We start from the raw sequence: 19,747 nt of genomic DNA, 5'->3' as shown, positions 1-19,747 counted from the left end.
GGGGTTAGAGCGCAGGGTCAGCCATCGTACGGCGCCCCTGGAGCAGAGAGAGTTAAGGGCCCAACAGTGGCTGCATGGCAGAGCTGGGATTTGAACTCTCAATCTTTCAGTTGATAGCTCAAAGCTACCCACTAGGCTACGTGTAACGTTAGTGTTTTGAGTTGGGGGAAAGAAGATGGGGAGTGTTTTAGATTAGTATTATGCGTCAGCGACACCCAGAGTTGAAACAGTTCAAGCTGTTTATTAAAAACCAGCCATCTTTAATTTTATTTAACTTCATTAATTTAATTAACTTTATTTTATTTTATTTCTAAACTACCTTGCAATCCGTTTCAAAATTGGTAATAGTCTGCAAGTAGCCTGCGGGCCGTAGTCTGGACACCCCGATCTAATATTCGTTGCAAGTAAAAATATTAAGACCTTTGCTTCTCCATTGAAAGGAAATTTCTCAAGAATTTGATGCAGGTCTGTGGGAATGTGTGCCCAATCCAGTAAAAAACAAGCGTTAGTATGGCCAGGCACACTTTCATGATGTCGGATGAGAGGAGTGTGCTCAGGGTTCTGTGCACCAATTTCACTAAACCATTTCCTAATAACCTTGCTTTGTAGATAGTGGAACAGTCATGCTGGAACCCAAAAGTTGGATGTTGAAATTGAAATAATAGATTTTTGTTTTACACCTGTGAGCAAAGTGTGTCGATGAAACACTTACGTAAACTTGTATCATTATATAACATTATATGGGGTGTCCACATACTTTTGGACATTTTATGATTATTTTAACTGTCTTTCTACAGTGTGTTGAAAAGCCTTGGGATATTTGTTTGTAATTTCCCAGTTTCTTTTTTTAAATAAGACTAATCATTTCTAATCTTGTGCAAATGTAGCTAATCTAATCTAATCTTACAGTATTTTACAGTGAAATAATCTCACTGTTCTTCTCCATTCAGGATATTACACTGGCAGAGGAATTTCAAAGAAACTTATTTTACGATAATTGTTTGTTTAACTTCATTATAACAAAAGTGTTTTTATGTTGGTAAAAGAAAACCCTTTTGATAAATTGTTCCAGTACAGCTCTTTCATCCAGAGCAATGGCATATGCTGGCTGAAACAAACCAGAACATGCATTTTGGCTGTGACCTAAACCACATTGCTTAGTACATTACCATTAATGTCAAATGTATTTCAGCACACTAATTACAACACAGTATATATTATGGGACTTTGGTTTATTGCAGGCATGCTAGCAGCTCATAAGTTTCTACGTTTTGGAGGAACTTCGCCTACATGTGTTATGGAAATTCATTTATTTATTTTCCCTAACTGTTTCATCCTGGTTAAAATGGTGACAGATCCAGCACCACCTAGAAGCACTGATCAGTCACTGTCACTGCTGGACTGAGAATAGTCCACCAACCAAAAATATCCAGCCAACAGTGCCCTGTGGGCAGCATCCTGTAACCACTGATGAAGGTCTAGAAGATGACTAACTCAAACAGCAGCAAAAGATGAGCGATCGTCTCTGACTTTACATCTACAAGGTGGACCAACTAGGTAGGAGTGTCTAATAGAGTGTACGGTGAGTGGACACGGTATTTAAAAACTCCAGCAGCGCTGCTGTGTCTGATCCACTCACTAACACACCAGCATGTCAGTGTCACTGCAGTGCTGAGAATGACCCACCACCCAAATAATACCTGCTCTGTGGTGGTCCTATGGGGGTCCTGACCATTGAAGAACAGCATGAAAGGGGGCTAACAAAGCATGCAGAGAAATAGATGGACTACAGTCAGTAATTGTACAACTTCAGAGTGCTTCTATATGATTAGTGGAGCTGATAAAATGGACAGTGAGTGTAAAAACCAGGAGGTGGTTTTAATGTTGTGTAAATTCTGCATGTTTTTGGGAGGTGGGAGAAAACCAAAGTACCCAAAGGAAAACCACACAGACTTTTTTAAGGAGAACATCTCACAAACAGTGACTGCAAGCAAGCATTAAACTCAGGTCCCAATGGCCCCTGTGGCTCAACAGCAGACATTGTGATTTTACGTGATACGTTTTTGAAGCTAGATGTGATTTCTTGAAAGCAAAGGAAGCTGTTCAGAACTCTTATATCACCCTATCTAAGAATTCAAAAAACTTTGGTGTGGTTTGGCGAAACCAGCTTATTCTCAGCTCATGTTGCTAACTTGTCACGCGAGTTTTTTTCTTCTACAACCACAGAACGATTTGACCTTCTTTTTTACCTTAGTCTTTTCACATTTTTGAGAATGGTGCTTTAGGACTGATCTGATAGAACTGAACGATAGACCTGTTCCTGAAACCTTTATTTTAATTCACTTAATTTAAGGCACTTTCTTGCTTGTGTTGTAGATTAAACTTCTCTGGATGTTAAACAGGTTAAACAGGGCTGGGCTGCAGAGTAAGATGTATTTGAAGTAGTCTTTGTTGGCATGTATAACAAACTTGCTACAGATGTGTATTGTTACAAGTTCACGTCTTGCTTCACAAGGCTGGCTTAATAGTAGCCAAATGTGAAAATAAATCACAAAAACATGAGTGTGAGTGGGTAGAGCGTTGAGTACGTCAATCCTTACCTGCCATTTAAAGTCAAAATAACCAAAATATTAAAAAACAAAACAATTCCTTAGAAAGCACAATAGTGGGGTTTAAATCCACTGGCTGGCATTTGACTAGTTAGCTAACTGCTAACAAATTAGCTGGCATTAATTAAGTGGTACTAAAGAGTGGAATTTTAGTATTAAGAGTTTGGATTTACATAATTATATTCTCAGTTATTCATTTAAATAAATGTAAATATAAAGCATAATCATTTATACAGGTCACATTAGCATATAGTTCCACTTTGGCAGAATATAAAGGTAAAAGTCTTACTTACTAGGGGAGAAATTAATAGACTTTACACCAATAAGGCATAACATTATGACCACCTTCCTAATATTGTATTGGTCCCCCTTTTGCTGCCAAAACAGCCCTGACCCGTCGGATGGACTCCACTAGACCCCTGTAGGTGGATTAGGATCTGGGGAATTTGGAGGCCAAGTCAACACCTCAAACTCATTGTTGTGCTCCTCAAACCATTCCTGAACCATTTTTGCTTTGTGGCAGGGCGCATTATCCTGATGAATGAGACCACAGCCATCAGGGAATACCGTTTCCATGAAAGGGTGTACATGGTCTGCAACAATGCTTAGGTAGGTGATATGTGTCAAAGTAACATCCACATGGATGGCAGGACCCAAGGTTTCTCAGCAGAACATTGCCCAAAGCATCACACTGCCTCCGCCGGCTTGCCTTCTTCCCATAGTGCATCCTGGTGCCATGTGTTCCCCAGGTAAGCGACGCACACGCACCCGGCCATCCACGTGATGTAAAAGAAAATGTTCTTCATCAGACCAGGCCACCTTCTTCCATTGCTCTGTGGTCCAGTTCTGATGCTCATGTGCCCATTGTTGGCGCTTTCGGCGGTGGACAGGGGTCAGCTTCTTCAGCAATTTGAGCTTTAGTAGCTTGTCTGTTGGATCGGACCACACAGGCCAGCCTTTGCTCCCCACATGCATCAATGAGTCTTGGCCGCCCATGACCCTGTCGCCAGTTTGCCACTGTTTCTTTCCTTGGACCACTTTTGATAGATACTGACCACTGCAGACTGGAAACACCCCACAAGAGCTGCAGTTTTGGAGATGCTGTGACCCAGTCGTCTAGCCATCACATCATGTCTAATATATCCCACCCACTAACAAGTACCGTGATGATGAGATAATCAGTTATTCACCTGTCATTGGTCATAATGTTATGCCTGGTCGGTGTATATCCTAATTAAAAACGACCTTGTTTTAAGACTAACCTTATTTAAAAAATATTTTTTTATTAGTGGACTACCTGTGGTTTATATGATTATTTTATGCAGACAGAACATTACTAGTGTGTATGCATCATCTGCTTTTTATAAACGGCTATAATTCTGTAAAGAAATGCCAATTTCCCTGAATTAATTTAGCCTTTGAGGTCTTTACATTGGCTGTTGGTCTGTGATGCTAATTTGACCCATAAACAACTCTAATTGCAATCAGCTATCTAAACAAAGTTAATAATAAATTAGTCATGCTTTTTACATTTAGGATTCTTTAAGGCATAAAAGTCATGCCTCAACAGATCCAGATGGCACACACATACAGTGTATCACAAAAGTGAGTACACCCCTCACATTTCTGCAAATATTTCATTATATCTTTTCATGGGACAACACTATAGACATGAAACTTGGATATAACTTAGAGTAGTCAGTGTACAACTTGTATAGCAGTGTAGATTTACTGTCTTCTGAAAATAACTCAACACACAGCCATTAATGTCTAAATAGCTGGCAACATAAGTGAGTACACCCCACAGTGAACATGTCCAAATTGTGCCCAAATGTGTCGTTGTCCCTCCCTGGTGTCATGTGTCAAGGTCCCAGGTGTAAATGGGGAGCAGGGCTGTTAAATTTGGTGTTTTGGGTACAATTCTCTCATACTGGCCACTGGATATTCAACATGGCACCTCATGGCAAAGAACTCTCTGAGGATGTGAGAAATAGAATTGTTGCTCTCCACAAAGATGGCCTGGGCTATAAGAAGATTGCTAACACCCTGAAACTGAGCTACAGCATGGTGGCCAAGGTCATACAGCGATTTTCCAGGACAGGTTCCACTCGGAACAGGCTTCGCCAGGGTCGACCAAAGAAGTTGAGTCCACGTGTTCGGCGTCATATCCAGAGGTTGGCTTTAAAAAATAGACACATGAGTGCTACCAGCATTGCTGCAGAGGTTGAAGACGTGGGAGGTCAGCCTGTCAGTGCTCAGACCATACGCCGCACACTGCATCAACTCGGTCTGCATGGTCGTCATCCCAGAAGGAAGCTGACGCACAAGAAAGCCCGCAAACAGTTTGCTGAAGACAAGCAGTCCAAGAACATGGATTACTGGAATGCCCTGTGGTCTGACGAGACCAAGATAAACTTGTTTGGCTCAGATGGTGTCCAGCATGTGTGGCGGCGCCCTGATGAGAAGTATTAAGACAACTGTATCTTGCCTACAGTCAAGCATGGTGGTGGTAGCATCATGGTCTTGGGCTGCATGAGTGTTGCTGGCACTGGGGAGCTGCGGTTCATTGAGGGAAACATGAATTCCAACATGTACTGTGACATTCTGAAACAGAGCATGATCCCCTACCTTTGAAAACTGGGCCTCATGGCAGTTTTCCAACAGGATTACGACCCCAAACACAACCTCCAAGATGACAACTGCCTTGCTGAGGAAGCTGAAGGTAAAGGTGATGGACTAAACCCAACTGAGCACCTGTGGCGCATCCTCAAGTGGAAGGTGGAGGAGTTCAAGGTGTCTAACATCCACCAGCTCCGTGATGTCATCATGGAGGAGTGGAAGAGGATTCCAGTAGCACCTGTGCAGCTCTGGTGAATTCCATGCCCAGGAGGGTTAAGGCAGTGCTGGATAATAATGGTGGTCACACAAAATATTGACACTTTGGGCACAATTTGGACATGTTCACTGTGGGGTGTACTCACTTATGTTGCCAGCCATTTAGACATTAATGGCTGTGTGTTGAGTTATTTTCAGAAGACAGTAAATCTACACTGCTATACAAGTTGTACACTGACTACTCTAACTTATATCCAAGTTTTAGTTCTATAGTGTTGTCCCATGAAAAGATATAATAAAATATTTGCAGAAATGTGAGGGGTGTACTCACTTTTGTGATACACTGTACACCCATACGTGCATGGCGTGTACGGCTACGTTAACCAACTGCAAACACACACATAACATAATGATACTATCATAAACATTACATGGTATCAGCTATCACAGGCTGAGACACCCAAACACAATTACACGTGCTTAGGGACCACAATATTTCCCCTCAGGCCAGGAGGACACTGTTTGGGTTTTTGTCCAAGGTTGCTTTTAAGATTAGACCTTCTTTGTTTTGTATGCATGGAAAACTAGAATACAGGGAACTTTTGTAGAACAAGGTTACTTCCTGTATTCAAGCCAAAACTGAATAATATACACACACTGGGTCTGTGCTTTAATGCCTCCTGCCTACCTAGTCAGCTGCCTAAGTACAGAGGGTTCTAATTAGACATCAAACTTATAAAGTTGGTTATTTAGATGCACTACTTAGACAACAATTACGTCACCGCAGTTTTCGCTTACTAAGCTAACACAGTGAGGCAGCACAACCCGCTAGCATGTGAGCTTACATCTCCCTCCGTGTATCAAAAACGGTTAAACTGTCACTGACAAGTCCGAATTACCAAATAAATTACACTTGTACACCTTTATACAAATTAAAAAAAAATTACATTTATACCAGTCAGCAGAAATGTGCATGCAACACATGTTCTGTCTTAATTGTGCATGTCATGGTCAGGGAGATATTAAACATTAGACTGATGGTAGTTACTCATGTTGAATGCAGCAGATATGATCATGCATAAAGACCAGAGTGACTTTGATTGGTTGGCTTTGAGCTTTGGGCTATCAATCAGAAGATTGTCAGTTTAAATCCAGGCCCTGCCATGCAGCCACTGTTGGATCCTTGAGCAAGGCCCTTAACCCCGTCTGCTCCAGGGACGCCACAAGGACTGACCTTGGGCTCTGACCCCAGCTTCCAAAAGAGCTGGGATATGTACAATATATGTGTATACATATATATGACAAATAAAAGCATTCTTCTTCTTCTAAGTACCCTCCGACAGTGGTTCAAGGAAGGATAGGCCATGAACTGCCAACAGGACCCCGCTCCTGACCGAGGAGAGCCGTGACTAATACACATCCCCTCCAACACGCATGCAATAGCCAACCGCTTCTTTTCACCTGCACAGAGTGGGTTCATATGGAGATCTGCATCACACTTGGAGAAACATGCAGCCAGTGGATGGTAGCCTAGTGGATAAATCTGTGAGTTACCAGGTTACCAAAGGTTGTTGGTTCATTTACATTTACATTTTCAGCATTTAGCAGACGCTTTTATCCAAAGCAACTTACACAGTGAGCGAAACACGATGAGCAATTGAGGGTTAAGGGCCTTGCTCAGGGACCCAACAGTGGTGGTGGGGCTTGAACCGGCAACCTTCTGTTTACTAGTCCAGTACCTTAACCACTGAGCTATCACTGGCCCCATCACTGGTTCGAATCCTGGCTCTGCCATACAGCCACTGTTGGGCCCTTAACCCTTTTGGTTCTAGGGCCGTTATACTGTACAATGATCCTGCCAAAGAAGCTGGGACATGTGATTACATGGCTTTATTTTAATAGCCACAAGATTTCCCTTTGTTTTGAAGAGCTAATTTTTCCCAATGTACCATTCTGTTGTGTCCAGCAGTATCATTAACATTTTTTAATCAAGCTATTTCAAATGTGTGCATGTTTGCTAAAATTGGGACAGTTGGAAAAATGTAAGACAGCAATCATATGCAAAGATTGACCAGCATTTAATTAAAATCATAGCAATTCTGTGCTTGATCTTTTTTTGTCTATAAATACTAGAGAGGTAATGATACACTCTACCCACGATGCAATGCGATTCACTATACTGGGTTCACAATACGATTTTTTAAAACAAAATTAAATTAAAGACAAAGTTTCGTTTTATTATTTCTCTTAAAAAATAAAATACTGTATTTGTGCTTATCCCTGTGACCTTTTTTGCTGAGGTAGGTACAAACTATGCAAAACAATGCTGCACTTTTGTTTTTTAAATAAATAAATGAATAATACAAATCAAGAAAGTATTCTTACATAAATAAATTTGGCTGTAAAATTCCAAACCTGGCAACCTTGTAGTGACGTAAACCAGGCGAGGTGAATAGCGCCAGCGCCCTCTGCTGTTTAAAGTGAATATTGATTCATTATACATGTAAACCGATTTGAATCGTTACACATGTGAATTGATTTTTAACTGTCTTTGGTGCATCGTTACATCCCTAATAAATACAAATATATTAAATTTTCTTTTGTGTATATATACTTATTTATTTTAAATTTGATGGCTGAAATATGTTTTTAAAAAAGTTGGAACAGGGGCATGTTGATCACTTCCCTTTTAACAGCATTCTCTACTCATTTGGGAACTGAAAACAGCACTTTTTATAAATTAACATATTTACACAGTTCTGTTTATAAGTTATTAAGGTAATTCATTCAATATCTCTTCTTCGTGCTTTTTCAATTAAATACTTAATTTGTGAACTGATTTGTTTTTCTCCTAAAGCCAATAAGCCAGAATCACTTCATCATTCTTACCTCTGTGGGCCAGTGCACAATAAATGTTTCTGTGTTTAAGCACATGCTAAAATGGAGGTGGTTGGAGTATTGCAGCACTTCCTCCTGACTCAGTTCTGTTGTATGCGAGTCAATTCGAGAAGCACAGAAATCTTCGCTGGCTTGTATTAACTTCAGCTGGAGCAAGTTCAAGTACATTTTGTGACTTGGGAGGGGGCCAGGCCTTAGCCACTGAGCCATTCGTGAGAGTGTGCGCTGTGTGTGTGTGTGTGTGTGTGTGTGTCAGTGTGTGTGTGTGTGTTAGGTTGATGTGAAGAGCTCACAGTGCAGAATACAGAAAACATTTCAGATCTCTCTCTCTCTCTCTCTTTCGTGCATGCACACTATCATTTGTACAGCGGGAGCAGCTCTCTTCTTTTTCTTTCTCCTTTAGTGTTTATATTAGGCATATAGATTTAGGCATTATATTAGATTTAGGCAGCAGACCTTTTTTTGCATTGCTTTTGCTTGTGGGTTAAATATAAGAATACTTAATGGTCAATATAGTGTAGTGTAGAATTTGCAATGCAATAAAATAGATGTTTACCATTGTGCTGCATCAGCCTTGGTCCATGGTCTCCTTATCATGGTGTACAGAGGGAGCAGCTCTTCTCATTCCTCCCTTTTAGTGTTTATATTAGGTTTTAGGCGACAGATTTTATTAAAGCCACAAAAATGGCCAGTATTTTCAAGGCAAGTGTAAAATTTGCAATGCAATAAAATAGATGTTTAACATTGTGCTGCATCATCTTTTATTTAAATGAACACTTTTTAATGGTTTGAGAACTGAGAATACTAAATGAATACAACAGTCTGTAGTCACCATTGTTTAACACACCTTATCATGGTGTACAGAGGGACCAGCTCTTCTCTCATTCCTCCCTTTTAGTGTTTATATTAGGATTTAGGCTGCAGAACTTTTTTGCTTTGCTTTTGCTTGTGGGTTAAATAAGTTAAATAAGACAAATACAACAAAAATGGTCAATATTTTCAAGACAAGTGTAGAATTAGCAAAATAATAAAATAGCTGTGACCGAGGCATGTTTACTATTGTGCTACATTATCTTTTAGATGAATTAACACTTTCTTAATTGTTTAAAACTAAGAATACTAATTGGATACAATAGTCTATGGTCATCATTGTCTAATACTCCTTATCATGGTGTGTAGAGGGACCAGTTCTCTTCTCATTTCTCCCTTTTAGTGTTTATATTAGGGTTTTAGGTTAAATAAGTTAATAAGAATTGCATTTATCTGACAAAAGTACAACAATAATGGTACATATTTTCAATTTGCAATACAATAAAATAGATGTTTATCATTGTGCTACATCATCTTTTATATAAATTAACACTTTTTATTGATTTAAAAACTGAGAATACATATTTGATACAACAGTTCGTAGTCACCATTGTTTAATACATCTTATCATGGTGTACGGAGAGACCAGCTCTCTTCTTATTCCTCCTTTTTAGTGTTTATATTAGGATTTAGGTGGCAGAACTGTTTTGCTTTTGCTTGTGGGTTAAATAAGTTAAATAAGAATTGTATTTATCTGACAAAAGTACAACAATAATGATCAATATTTCCAAGACAAGTGTAGAATTTGCAATACAAAAAATATCTGGGACAGAGGCATGTTTACCATTGTGCTACATTATCTTTTATATGAATTAACACTTTTTAATGGTTTAAAACTAAGAATACTAATTGGATACAACAGTCCGTAGTCACCATTGTTTAATACACCTTATCATGGTGTACGGAGGGTCCAGCTCTCTTCTCATTCCTCCCTTTTAGTGTTTATATTAGGATTTAGGCTGCAGATTTTATTTAACTGACAAAAGTACAACAAAAATGACCAGTATTTTTAAGACAAGTGTAGAATTTGCAATGCTATAAAATAGATTGTGCTACATCATCTTTTAGATAAATTAACATATTTTAATGGTTTAAAAACTAAGAATACTTATTGGATACAATAGTCTGTAGTCACCATTGTTTAATACACCTTATCATGGTGTATGGAGGGACCAGCTCTTCTCTCATTCCTCCCTTTTAGTGTTTATATTAGGATTTAGGCTACAGAACTTTTTTGTGCTGCTTTTGCTTGTGGGTTAAATATAAGAATTTTATTAATCTGACAAAAGTACATCAAAAATAACCAGTATTTTTAAAACATATATTGTAGAATTTACAATATAATAAAAGAGATGGGACAGAGGCATGTTTACTATTGTGCTACATCGTCTTTTATATTAATAAACACTTTTTAATGGTTTGAGAACTAAAAATACTAATTTGATACAACAGTTCATGGTCACCATGGTCTCCTTATCATGGTGTACGAAGGGACCAGCTCTAGTTTTGAAATAATAATAATACATGTAATAATCATAATGCATTAGACTGCATACGTCATTAACTGTAAATATTGGCTGTACTAAAATTCAGCATACTCCATTCTGTGTACATTTTTCATTTCACTGCATAAATTGATTGTGTAAAGAAAAAAAAAACTCCAGCCATGAAGACTTTTCAGGAAACAATATATTTTAAAAAGTTAACGTATACTGAACATACTTGTTGTAAGGTTATACATAACTGAATACATGTAGGTGTATACATGGGCTATACCACCTTAAATACCTACAATGCTACAATACCGCTGGTTCATGTGATTAGTTTAGACCACCAGGGCTGTTTATCTGATTAAGTATTATTTCAGACTGGAATGTTTTACTTTGACATTGTGGTGATACGTGTGTGCACTTTGCCTTTATGTTGAAACATTACACTGCTTATCCAATCAGGGTTGCGGTGCTGTAGCCTATCCCAGCTTTTTCAATGGGCACGAGGCACACAGTAACACCCTGGATTGGGCGCCAGTCGAAAATTGGCATCATATAGCAAAGCTATGGTTGAAGATTACTTAATGACTCTGTTTTGCAACAGTATATTCCATAATATACACTATTTGGTCAAAGGTGGACACTTGACCTTCATATTGGAGTTGCCACATCTTTGGACTCATACCCACCTCCAGTCCTTTAGGAAGGCTTCCCACAGAGGTGAATCAGTGGATTTGTGCCCATTGTTAAGCAAATAGGCTTGCACATAATTGAATTCTAATTCATGCCAAATGAGTTTCATGGTACTATGGTCAGGGCCCTGTGAAGGCCACATAAATTCTTACACACTGAATTTCCTAAAACATGTTTTTACAAATGTTTTATTTCTTTGTTCACAGCTTAATAGTCATGAGGGAACAGTACAAGGTCTTTCTTTAACTGTTGTCACAAAGTTAGCAGTGGGCTTTTATTGTAACTTTTTCAACTACCAACTAGCAGCAGCAACACAATGAGTTAAAAATTCATTGTTAAACCAGCACATACTTTTGGTCAAATAATAATAATAATACATTTTATTTATGGTGCCTTTAATGACACTCAATGACACCTTACATCACAAAATAAGTAATAAAACGTACTTATTATAAGCAAAACAAAACATCAGTGAAATTAGTCGTGTAAAATAAAATAAGTAGCAATTAAAATGAGTAAGCAAGTTTAAAAAATACAGTTTTAGAGCAGTGTTAAATTCTGTAATTGTATCCAGTATGTGGAAAGTTTAGGGGCAGCATAGGACAACATAGCATGGGACAGTGGTAGCCAAGTGGGTATAGTTTAGAGCGTGTAATGATTCATGCTGCACACTTATAAAATAACTTGAATTGTATATATTGGTAAATACAAATAAAGACTACTCATTTAATTACACATGTATACTGATCATCCATAACATTAAAACCACCTCCTTGTTTCTACACTCACTGTCCATTTTATCAGCTCCACTTACCATATAGAAGCACTTTGTAGTTCTACAATTACTGACTGTAGTCCATCTATTTCTCTGCATCCTGTTCTTCAGTGGTCAGGACTCTCCCAGGACCACCACAGAGCAGGTATTATTTGGGTGGTGAATCATTCTCAGCACTGCAGTGACACTGACATGGTGGTGGTGTGTTAGTGTGTGTTGTGCTGGTATAAGTGGATAAGACACACCAAAAAAACCCGCCAACAGCATCCTGTGACCACTGATGAAGGTCTAGAAGATTACCAACTCAAACAGCAGCAATAGATGAGTGATCATCTCTGACTTTACATCTACAAGGTGGACCAACTAGATAGGAGTGTCTAATAGAGTGGACAGTGAGTGGACACGGTATTTAAAAACTCCAGCAGCGCTGCTGTGTCTGATCCACTCATACCAGCAAAACACACACTAACACACCACCACCATGACATTGTCACTGCAGTGCTGTGAATCATCCACCACCTAAATAATACCTGCTGTGTAGTGGTACTGTGGGGATCCTTACCAATAAAGAACAGGGTGAAAGCAGGCTAAAAAGGTATGTAGAGAAATAGATGGACTACAGTCAGTAATTGTAGAACTACAAAGTGCTTCTATATGGTAAGTGGAGCTGATTAAATGGACAGAAAATGACTGAATATTTCCTGCTTGATCAAGTTATATAGTGTGTGACAGATTTAGGAAACATATCTGAGCTCATACAGCAGCTCAAGTAATTCTATTCTAAACAAAAATATAAAAAGAAAAGGGAAATTAGAACCGCTCCTATACTGGGGTTAAGAGTTTCATGAGCTTATGTAATCATTTTATGTAATGTAGGAAACAGTATGATTCAGGAAAATTAAAGATACTCTGCGGCAAGAAAGTTGTAATGCAATACGTCTCTAAGGAAAACATTTGGATGTGTATTTGGAAGGCCTCTTGTTGTGCTAACCTAACTACACTTCAGAAACTGTTGGACACTTAGGGCTGGGTGTAGTTATGTGAGAAAGAACAGCACAAAATGGATTTTGATGAGACAGTGTGCCAGATGTTACCATTCAGTTAATCCCTCACAAACTGGGCCTGGCTCAGCCTTCTAATGGCATTGTGGTGCAGGATTGGAAAAAACACTGTGCAGTGGTAGAAATGCTACCACAGAGCTGTCTTAAAAACTTAGGACTTTAGATAATATGTTCAAAAACAAATCCATAAAAGTTTTATAATAAAAAAGACAAGTAAATGTTAGAGATATGATATGGCCTATAAGTCTGTAGATCCCCGTCTAGCTGCATTAACCCAGGCATTCAGATAAGAATTACACAATGAGAGTAATCCTCCTTGTATAGTTTGAGTAGTGAGCAGTATGAAAAACATTTTTCTCCTGATAGTTACTTTTCCAGGGTCCATAATGGATTTTGTATTATTTTTGTATATTGATATAAAAAATAAATTTAAAAATCAGAGTCAACAAACTTGTACATACATTAATTTTTTCACTGGTTTTACCACCGATTTATCTTAGTCAGGGTCGTGGCGGATCTGATTCATTGGGGTAGAAAACCCACCGGACAGGCCATCAGTCCCTCAAAGTTGATGTGTTAGAAGCAGGAAAAGTGAGCAAGCGTAAGGATTTGAGCAAGTTTGACCAGGGCCAAATTGTAATGGCTAGACGACTGGGTCAGAGCATCTCCAAAACTGCAGCTCTTGTGGGGTGTTCCCGATCTGCAGTGGTCAGTATCTATCAAAAGTGGTCCAAGGGAGGAACAGTGGTAAACCGGCGACAGGGTCATGGGCGGCCAAGGCTCATTGATGCACGTGGGGAGCGAAGGCTGGCCCGTGTGGTCCGATTCAACAGACGAGCTACTGTAGCTCAAATTGCTGAGGAAGTTAATGCTGGTTCTGATAGAAAGGTGTCAGAATACACAGTGCATCACAGTTACACTTGGCCTGAGCGCATGTCTGTGGACTTGTGGGAGGAAACTGGAAAACTGGAGTCACCTAAAGGAAACTCACATGGACTCAGGGAGAACATACAAACTCCACACAGAAACAACACTGGCCATCCGGCCGAGGTATCAATTCCAGGCCCTTCTTGCTGTAAAGCGAAAGGCTATCCACTGTACCACTGTGCCACCCTTGGTCATTTTTATGCAATATGCAAATCTTTGCATACCTTTGCTTTAGTCTGCAGCCATGGCCAGAAAGCCCATTAAGATAATGTACCAATTTCAGAATGTAGAGTGGGTTAGGAGACTTCTAAGGTTTCTTTAAGATTTTACTACACCCCTTTAGGATCTGTTAAACTGATGTTTCATTATACTGATTATCTTACTGCACCTACTACAAACTAAACTGATTCCACATTCAGAGGGGTATAGCTTTAACAAAGTCAAGGCTGATATTTCCCAGAGACCCAAACTATTATGAAGAACCCTGAACCCTGATGATGTAAGTCTATAAAAATGTTGCATGTTCAAGTTGTAGAAAAAAATGACCTCATTCCATGAGCAGGTCCATGACCTTGAGATTATGTAAGCAGATGTGAGCAGTAATGTCATAAAAAAAGAAACAGATTCAAGAAAAAAAAAACTTTTTTGTAAGTAAAGCAAGACTTTGATAAGTGGTAAATAATAACAAATAATGACTTATTACTTATTGATCTGACAAGCAAGAATTTAGAGGAACTGGCACTCTATTTGGAGCATAAGTCATAGAATGCTTTAATTTGTCATACACTATATTGCCAAAAGTATTCACTCACCCATCCAAATCATTGAATTCAGGTGTTTCAATCACTTCCATGGCCACAGGTGTATAAAACCAAGCACCTAGGCATGCAGACTGCTTCTACAAACATTTGTGAAAGAATGGGTCGCTCTCAGGAGCTCAGTGAATTCCAGCGTGGTACCGTGATAGGATGCCACCTGTGCAACAAGTCCAGTCGTGAAATTTCCTCACTACTAAATATTACAGTCAACTGTCAGTGGTATTATAACATAGTGGAAGCGATTGGAAACAACAGCAAATCAGGCACGAAGTGGTAGCCACGTAAAATGACAGAGCGGGGTCAGCGGATGCTGAGGCACATAGTGTGCAGTGTCGCCAACTTTCTGCAGAGTCAATTGCTACAGACCTCCAAACTTCATGTGGCCTTCAGATTAGCTCAAGACCAGTGCGTAGAGAGCTTCATGGAATGGGTTTCCATGGCCGAGCAGCTACAGTGTATCACAAAAGTGAGTACACCCCTCACATTTCTGAAAATATTTTATTATATCTTTTCATGGGACAACACTATAGAAATAAAACTTGGATATAAGTTAGAGTAGTCAGTGTACAACTTGTATAGCAGTGTAGATTTACTGTCTTCTGAAAATAACTCAACACACAGCCATTAATGTCTAAATAGCTGGCAACATAAGTGAGTACACCCCACAGTGAACATGTCCAAATTGTGCCCAAAGTGTCAATATTTTGTGTGACCACCATTATTATCCAGCACTGCCTTAACCCGCCTGGGCATGGAATTCACCAGAGCTGCACAGGTTGCTACTGGAATCCTCTTCCACTCCTCCATGATGACATCACGGAGCTGGTGGATGTTAAGACACCTTGAACTCCTCCACCTTCCACTTGAGGATGCGCCACAGGTGCTCAATTGGGTTTAGTCCATCACCTTTACCTTCAGCTTCCTCAGCAAGGCAGTTGTCATCTTGGAGGTTGTGTTTGGGGTCGTTATCCTGTTGGAAAACTGCCATGAGGCCCAGTTTTCGAAGGGAGGGGATCATGCTCTGTTTCAGAATGTCACAGTACATGTTGGAATTCATGTTTCCCTCAATGAACTGCAGCTCCCCAGTGCCAGCAACACTCATGCAGCCCAAGACCATGATGCTACCACCACCATGCTTGACTGTAGGCAAGATACAGTTGTCTTGGTACTTCTCACCAGGGCGCCGCCACACATGCTGGACACCATCTGAGCCAAACAAGTTTATCTTGGTCTCGTCAGACCACAGGGCATTCCAGTAATCCATGTTCTTGGACTGCTTGTCTTCAGCAAACTGTTTGCGGGCTTTCTTGTGCGTCAGCTTCCTTCTGGGATGACGACCATGCAGACCGAGTTGATGCAGTGTGCGGCGTATGGTCTGAGCACTGACAGGCTGACCTCCCACATCTTCAACCTCTGCAGCAATGCTGGCAGCACTCATGTGTCTATTTTTTAAAGCCAACCTCTGGATATGACCCCGAACACGTGGACTCAACTTCTTTGGTCGACCCTGGCGAAGCCTGTTCCGAGTGGAACCTGTCCTGGAAAACCGCTGTATGACCTTGGCCACCATGCTGTAGCTCAGTTTCAGGGTGTTAGCAATCTTCTTATAGCCCAGGCCATCTTTGTGGAGAGCAACAATTCTATTTCTCCCATCCTCAGAGAGTTCTTTGCCATGAGGTGCCATGTTGAATATCCAGTGGCCAGTATGAGAGAATTGTACCCAAAACACCAAATTTAACAGCCCTGCTCCCCATTTACACCTGGGACCTTGACGCATGACACCAGGGAGGGACAACGACACATTTGGGCACAATTTGGACATGTTCACTGTGGGGTGTACTCACTTATGTTGCCAGCTATTTAGACATTAATGGCTGTGTGTTGAGTTATTTTCAGAAGACAGTAAATCTACACTGCTATACAAGTTGTACACTGACTACTCTAAGTTATATCCAAGTTTCATGTCTATAGTGTTGTCCCATGAAAATATATAATGAAATATTTGCAGAAATGTGAGGGGTGTACTCACTTTTGTGATACACTGTACATCCAAGCGTTACATCACCAAGCGCAATGCAAAGCATCGGATGCAGTGGTGTAAAGCACGCCGCCACTGGACTCTAGAGTGGAGATGTGTTCTCGAAAGAACACCTTTGAGATGAATTAGAGCGGAGACTGCGAGCCAGGCCTTCTCGTCCAACATCAGTGTCTGACCTCACAAATGCGCTTCTGGAACAATGGTCAAACATTCCTATAAACACACTCCTAAACCTTGTGGAAAGCTTACCCAGAAGAGTTGGAGCTGTTATAGCTGTAAAGGGTGGGCCGACATCATATTAAACCCTATGGATTAAGAATGGGATGTGACTCAAGTTCATATGCGTGTGAAGGCAGACGAGCGAATACTTTTGGCAATATAGTGTATATACATATACAGATGTACAGTACATGTGTCGCATATCCCAGCTTGTTTTGGAAGCTGGGGCCAGAGTGCCTGGGTCAGCCATTGTACGGCGCCTGGAGCAGAGAGGGTTAAGGGCCTTGCTCAAGGGCCCAACAGTGGCTGCATGGCAGAGCTGGGATTCGTACTCTTAACCTTTCAGTTCATAGCCCAAAGCCCTACCCGCTAGGCTTCCACTGTCCCAAAAAAGTTTTTAAGCTGACATAATGTAATGCCAAACATTCATAGTCATTCCCAGTCCAGGCTCAAATGAAATATAAACTTCTGGGCTACAGACCTTTCTACTCAGATGGTTCAGTTTATGAGATTAGTTTGGAGATGTTCTGCCCTGTAATAAAAAAGGAACATAAAAACTAAGATATGTTTATGAAAAACATTCCCTCGTCAAAATTAAGAGGATGCAAGACAAATAACTGGAAAAAGCTGGAAGGACTTGGGTGTTCATCAAACCACAAATGAAGAAGGTTTGTTATTGTTGATACTTCCCAAGGTATCTCTTTCAAATATCATGCAGTGCTGAATAAGATGAAGGTCAGCAGAATATGATTTTCAAAATCTCTAAAACTAAGAAAAGGACACAGAAGTTGCTTTTTAAATGGACATCCTAAAGTTCCCAACACTGTGTTTGAAAGTTAAAGGTGCTGCATGACATTTCAAAACCTTATCTCAACCATAAAGCATGTCAGAGGAATTATCATGATTTTGACTCGTTTTTCTGCCTCATTTCCTGGGTAGCTTGAAATCATTTTTAGTTTTTCTATCATGAAACCAAAGGGAAAGTTCAGGGTAGTGGACCATCACCTGGGGCATAATGAAAGTGTGATGATGCAAGAAGACAATAATCCAAAACAAAGGATTCTAAAAGAAAATATGGTTTTAATTAGCCAAAATTATCCAGATCATATCACATGAGGACCAGGTTCAAAAATCATTTTTGCAAGGCCGCTCAGGTGGCGCAGCGGTAAAGCACACGCTGAACACCAGAGCTGGGATCTCATATACATCGTATCAAGTCTCAGCTCTGCCTACCGGCTGGGCTGAGCGGCCACGTGTACAGCGATTGGCCTGTTGTTCAGATAAAGGTGGGATATTAGGGGTGGGACATGGTTAACATAAAACTTTACTGTGCAAAAAAGGTCTTAAGTGACATTTGTGCATGTAACTCTGTACTGTAGTGCTTGACAAAGGTTTGCCAAAGTAATCCCTCACCCATGTGGTTATATCAGCTATTGTTGAGTGGTGGTTCTTGATGCAGAGCCGTCCCTCTAAACTGCAAGCAACCCAAAGCCATGCCTAATATTTTATTTCCAAATCATGCTCTTTATATTACTTGCTACATAGTAAGTAATCTAAGAAGATAACTATGCAGATAGCAACCACAAACACGAACTCTGTTTTGGGAGAGTTGGGCAAGTGTGGACAACTTAAAAGCATGTGACTGTTGTGCAAAATAGGGGTAGAACTCCAAAAGAGCACCTTAGGACAGGTAGAGCAGTAATGCCATACATAACCACATCAGTCCACCCTGTGTTTAAACTGAAAATGAAAGAACAAGGCTCGATGACTGTTTTAAATTAGCTGTATACACAGGCTTCCTCTGTCTCTAGTTGTATGGGCCAAATAAAACCATAACAAGACCTGTTTATTTAAGCCTTGGAAGCCATTCAGTGACCCCTCAGTGACTTGCTCTTTCCTGGGAAGCATAAAAACTTCAGTGAAACTGTGGCATTGAGTGTTTGGCTACAGTAATATAAGAACAATGGAACTGCATTAAAAAATACCCACTCTGGGGCTTTTTAAACAACCATACTGTATGTTCTTCAGACCATCTGGTATTTTTATGAAGTTGTAAGTTGAAATCTTAGCTTATTCTGTCAAACCTGGATTTACCCTATTTTTGTATTGTAACCAAATGCTGATTTGCATTGTAAATAATCTACTACACAGACCTTTTCTCTAGATTTAGTCCTGACCTCTGCTGCATCCATGACACCAACACTGACTTAGGAGGGTCATAGGCTAGAATGCACTTCTTCTAACTAAAATGTTGTCAATGTTTTTTAACAGGCAATGGCAAAATCATGCAAGAAGAAACACATTTACACTGATCAGCCATAACATTAAAACCACCTCCTTGTTTCTACACTGTAGGGCAGCTGTAGCCTAGTGGTTAAGGTACTGGTCCAGTAATCAGAAGGTTGCCGGTTCAAGCCTCACCACTGCCACTGACACTGTTGAGCAAGGCCCTTAACCCTCAATTGCTTAGACTGTATACTATCACATCTGTAAGTCGCTTTGGATAAAAGCGTC

This window comes from Trichomycterus rosablanca, chromosome 26 (assembly GCF_030014385.1).
Source record: "Trichomycterus rosablanca isolate fTriRos1 chromosome 26, fTriRos1.hap1, whole genome shotgun sequence".
In the NCBI taxonomy this organism is placed as follows: domain Eukaryota; kingdom Metazoa; phylum Chordata; class Actinopteri; order Siluriformes; family Trichomycteridae; genus Trichomycterus; species Trichomycterus rosablanca.
Note: the sequence above shows the minus strand (reverse complement) of the source record.